Raw genomic sequence first — 5,837 nt, forward strand, 5'->3', positions numbered from 1 at the left:
TGCAAGCCACCACTGTATGACAAATAGATGTGTGTTGGCGTGTATATATGTGTGTGTGTGTGTGTATATACGTATACACACACACATACTTATATACACATACTTGTTGATTGGTTGATTGACTGGTGTGATGAGTCAGACTGAGGCATGGAGGGTTCAAGAATCCATTCTTTTGAACCTTGCCATCCTTTATTAAGCCACTTAAGAGAGAAGAGGATTGCTTAAGCCTATTGCCACTAAAAGAAAAATGCCTGTGAATACAGTAATATTCACACTGTTATCTTCCTACTGTCTAAACAAGATCAGATCTCTTCAAACAGCTGGCAGGCTGCCTTTAAAGCAGAAAAATCCCGGATGATATGTACCAAGCCACAATAAGGGAAGATAACAACTTCCAGATATCCCTCCTATTGGTGAGTGGAAGTGTTAAAAACACTCAAAAGATAAGAATGGAAGGAATTTGATAATGGAGGAATTCGATTTTTTTTTTTTCCAAATTGGCAACACAAATTGGAAAGATATTATGAGACCAATTTGAAGATGGAACAGAAAAATCTATCAAAATATGGTACTTAATCCTTCCTTGAGAAACTGTTATAAGCTGAAAGTCTTTGTGGAAAGAGACTCCATCCTTCAAGTAATGAACCTCCACATTGCAACCTAACTCCTATGAGAAGAAGCATGTGTCCACATACACACACACACACGCGCACACACACACTCCTAGAGACTGCCTGACATAAAATGAGAGTAGATGGACAAAACTGTTAAATATTTATTATGTTCCTAGTACTGTAGTAGTGCTTGAGGGAAAAAAAAAAGATAAGTAAGACATGTTCTTTGCCCTGATGGAGCTTATAAACCAATAGGTAGGCACATAAATATGGGGCATGAAATAAAGAATCACATGAAACTTTGTAGAGGTCAATTAGGATCCAGCAGGTACACAGAGAAAGAAAGACTCAATTCTACCAGTAGTGGGGAAAGAGTTAAATGGCTTATCTTGAGAAAAGTCTTTAATGATGATTAGGACCTCTGAAGCCTTGTTATTCAAAGTGTGGTCCATTGGCCAGCAGTCCTGGCATCACCTGGGAGCTTGCTAGAAATGCAAAATTGTAGGCCCCTCCCTAGATCTATGAATCAGTATTCACTCTTGAATTTTAACTACATTCTCAGAAGACTTATGGGCACCTGAGCTTCCGAGAAGTGCTTTCAGAAGTGTAGTTTCATGAGTTTTAGAAACAGAAAAGCTATTCCAATAGACTGATTAAATGAGAAGGACATCAAGGTAGTGCGTGTAGGCCAAGGGTTAAAAACCAGGGACCCATAATCTAAATTCAGCCCACAGATGTGCTTTAAATATTGAGAAATTTCAAACAGAAATCATCCAGATTCCCTGCATCCTTAAGGAAAATACTAATACCAGAAGTTTTAGCTAAACTGGACCCCATTCCCATGTGACATTAAAGGGAGGCACAGAGTGTAAGCTTCAGTCAAGAGTGCGCTCTGCAGCTCACAGAGCCCATGATCATCTTACATTCAGCCATCTTCATTCATTGTCATTATTAGTTTTCTGGTCTCAAGAGACATTTGAAACTGTGATCCTTGAAACCTACGCTGCTTTATAGAAACTTACCAGGGCATTGAAGAGAGACTGAAGAAACAGGAGCTAGAGTCCAAAACAGGGTTGATGGAGGGATTCTTTGTTTGAATATGGTTGTACACTGTGACAGAAATGCCAATAAAGAGAGGGGAGAAAGGTGGGGGAGAGAAGCGGATAAGAAGCATGAATCTATAAACAAATAAAAATGAAGATCAGATAATGATCACAGAAGGGCTTAGCCTACCTATACCTCTGAGACAGGACGGAGGAGGTGAGCTGGGTTCAGATAGAGATAATTTTCCAGGTGTTTACAGAAGCTAAAGAGTTTCTGCCTGAGAGTCCCACAGTCTCTGTGCAGTAGGAGACCAGGTCATCTGCTGAGAGTGAAGCAGCAGTGATGGGAAATTCACAGAGTAGCAGGGATTTAGGACAGCCACCCACTGTGGGTAATGGGAGCAGGAAATCACCAGAAGCATGAAGATGAATTTTTATGTGGTCCTGCAAGCCCAGCTGAAGTCGGGGAGCAAGGAAGAGTAATAGCAAACTTGGAGACAGTGTGATACTCTAGGGTTCTTCCCTCCAGCTGCAAGAACATTTCGGGGGCAAAAAGGTGGATGTTTAGATCAGCCTCTGTTTGCAGAGTAAACACAGGAGAGAGTCAAGTGGCACAGATGTTGAAGGTGTTGATAAGAGTGGTTAAAGTGATCCACCATGAGGTCCTGGCTACACTGGAAATAGAGGAGATCTCTGAAAAGGATGATAAACCAGGATAAGAAAGAGAAACTAAGAACCTAGATGTCTCAGTGACTCAAGAACTAAGGGAGTTAAAGAGTCAACCAGTAGTTCCTGGTGGAACCAGGATTTGAACTCAGGGCTGTCTGATTCCAAAGTCCATATTATCTGCTATAGCCCCATCTCTACAAGTTACATAGAAATGCATGGATAAATCTCCACTTTTCCGAAATGACACAAGTGAGGTCTCTTTGTGCTGGAATCCCTAGACAGAGTCACTATGAAGTCCTCTATATGTAGTTAAAGAAGTTGGGTGCTTTCACTTCTGTTGCCTCCTCTGCTCCCCCGATTCATTATTTCCTTGTGTCAGCTGTTTTTTATATTCTATTGAAGTCTTCAGAGTTAAGGTGAGAGCAAGGATATTTATACATCATCATCTCTAGACCTGCCAGTTCAAAAGAGGACAAATAAACAACTGTTCTACAAGTTCCTGTATTGTTAAAGAGTCAGAACTGTCAACACTGATATTTCTGGCTTCAAACTACCACCTTCATAATTGTAAAAGGCTGTGTTATATATTCTGCAGCTTCATTAAACTATCACAATGATAATAATACCATTATTTTTACTCTTTCTATTATTACTGAGACATTTGTGATCTCAAATTGCAAATACCAAAAATAATATCTGAATAGTGGTCTCACTGAAAATCAAACAATAAGTGATTTTAAACATATGCATGATCTCATCTTATATCAGTGATTATTATTATCAGCAAAACAAGTCCTTGCATTTCCATGGTGCTTTTTATTTCTCAAAAGACTTTCTCATGCTTTACTTTGATTCAGTTCACTTAAGTGATTACAGATGCCATCCCTATGTGTGTCATTCACTCAATCATACGACAATTAAAAATGTATTAAGTGCAGACTTGGAAGGAGGGTAAGCCCAGTGTGTAATGGGAATTGAAACAGTCACAGAGTAAAGCTCTTAGTGAGAAGTTTTTAAACACTGCTTTTTTTTTTATAGCAGCTTAGCCACCACTCATCTGTCAATTTGTTATACTGTGGTGGCATGCATGTTGCTATGATATTGGAAGCTATGCCATTGGTATGTCAAATACCAGCAGGGTCTCCTATGGTGGATAGGTTTCAGCAGAGCTTTCAGACTAAAAGAGACTAGAAAGAATGGCCTGCTGATCTACTTCCAAAAATTAACCAATGAAGACCTTATGGAAAACCCCAAAGAGTCCACAGGAAAACCTCTAGAGTTAATAGAGGAATTTAGCAAGGTTGCAGGGTATAAGATCAACAAACAAAAATCAGTTGGGTTTCTATATGCCAGCAATGAGAAATCTCAAAGGGAAATTAGGAAAACAATTCCATTTACAACAGCATCTAGGAAAATAAAATACCTAGGAATAAATCTGGCAAGGAACGCGAAGGACTTACGCAATGAAAACTTTAAAACAATGCTGAAAGAGATTAAAGATGACCTAAATAAATGTAAATATGTTCCAGGTTCATGGACTGGAAGACTTAATGTTGTTAAGATGTCAGTACTACCCAAAACAATATATAGATCCAATGCAATCCCAATCAAAGTTCCAACAGCCTTCTTTACAGAAATAGAAAAAACAATCCTCAACTTTATATGCAATGGTCAGAGACTCCAAACAGCTAAAGCAATGCTGAAAGAGAAGAACAAAGTAGGAGAACTTACATTTCTTGATATTAAAACATACTATACCGCTACAGTGATCAAAGCAGCCTGGTATTAGTATAACAAGAGACACATAGATTAATGCAATAGAATTCACAGTCCAAAATAAACCCACACATCTATGGTCAACTGATTTTTGACAAGGCTTCTAAGTCCATTTGATGGGAAAAGAAAAGTCTCTTCAATAAATGGTGCTGGGAAAAGCTGTATTTCCACATGCAGAAAAATGAAAGAGGAACCATGCCCCACACCATACACAAAAACAAATTCAAAATGGATTAAGGGCCTAAACGTGCAAATTAAAACCATAAAATTCTTAGAAGACAAAGCAAGGACAATGCTGTTAGGCCTAGCTTTTAGCAATGGATTATCTAATATAATAATGAAAACACAAACAGCAAAAGACAAAATAAATAAATGGGACCCCATAAAAATTAAAAACTTCTCTTCTTCAAAAGACTTTACCAAAAAAGTAAAAAGACAAGCTACCAACTGAGAGAATATCTTCAGAAATCATTTATCTGACAAGTATCAAATAACCAATAGATATATGAAACTCGACACCTTAACAATAAAAAGACAAATAACCCAACCATAAAATGGGCAAAGGACTTGAATAGATATTTCACCAAAGAAGACATTCAAATGGACACCAAATACATGAAAAGATACTCAGTATCATTAGCTATCAGAGAGATACAAATCAAAATCACAATGAGATACTATTTCAATCCCACTAGGATGGGTAAGATTTAAAAAAAAGAAAAAATGTTGGCAAGGATGTGGGGAAATTGGTACACTTACCCATTGCTGGTAGGAATTCAAAATGGTATTCCTGTTGTGGAAAACAGTGTGGTAGCTCCTCAAAAATCTAAAAGTTGAACTACCATAAAAAACCCACTGCCGTCGAGTCGATTCCGACTCATAGCAGCCCTATAGGACTGAGTAGAACTGCCCCATAGAGTTTCCATTGAACTGCCATATGACCTAGCAATTCCACTCCTAGGTACATACCCCAAAAACTTGAAAGCAAAGATTCAAACAGAGACTTGTGCACCAGTGTTCAGTGCAGCACTATTCACAATGGCCAAAATGTAGAAAAAACCTAAATGCCCATCAGCAGATGAATGCATAAACAAAATGTGGTACATACATACAATGGAATACTACTCAGCCAGCAGAAGAAATGAACTCTTGATACATGCTACAATACAGATGGACCTTGCAGACATTATGCTGAGTGAAATAAGTCAATCACAAAAGGGTAAATATTTTATGACATCACTCATATAAAAGGGCAAGAAAAGGCAAATGTATAGAGACCAAATTTATTAGTGGTTACCAGGGGCAGGAGGCAGGGGAAAAGAGGAGGTTAATAGTGATGGAAAAGTCATGTTGATTAAGGGTAGGGTTGCACAGCTGATTATTGTAATTGCTGTCAATAAGTTGTACACCTGCAAAAAGTTGAATGGGCAAAAGTTGTATGATAGATATAACAGCAACAACAACAAAAAAAAGAATAGCTGTTCAGGCTGCTTATATACAACCAAAAATATCATGGGATTTGGTTTCTTGGTTTAGGGTCATAGTTTCATGGGACACGCCAATTAACTGGTTTAATAACATATTTAGTGCTTTTCTTGTACCTCCTAGTTTGACACATAGTGCCTGGGATCTTCAAAGCTCGCAAGCAGCCATCTAAGGCACAACAATCAGTTTCTATTCGACTGGAACGAAAGAGGAAGAAGGACAGTCAGGAATAGAAGGAAGATACAGAGCC

Source organism: Elephas maximus, chromosome 27, assembly GCF_024166365.1.
Source record: "Elephas maximus indicus isolate mEleMax1 chromosome 27, mEleMax1 primary haplotype, whole genome shotgun sequence".
Taxonomy (NCBI): Eukaryota; Metazoa; Chordata; class Mammalia; order Proboscidea; family Elephantidae; genus Elephas; species Elephas maximus.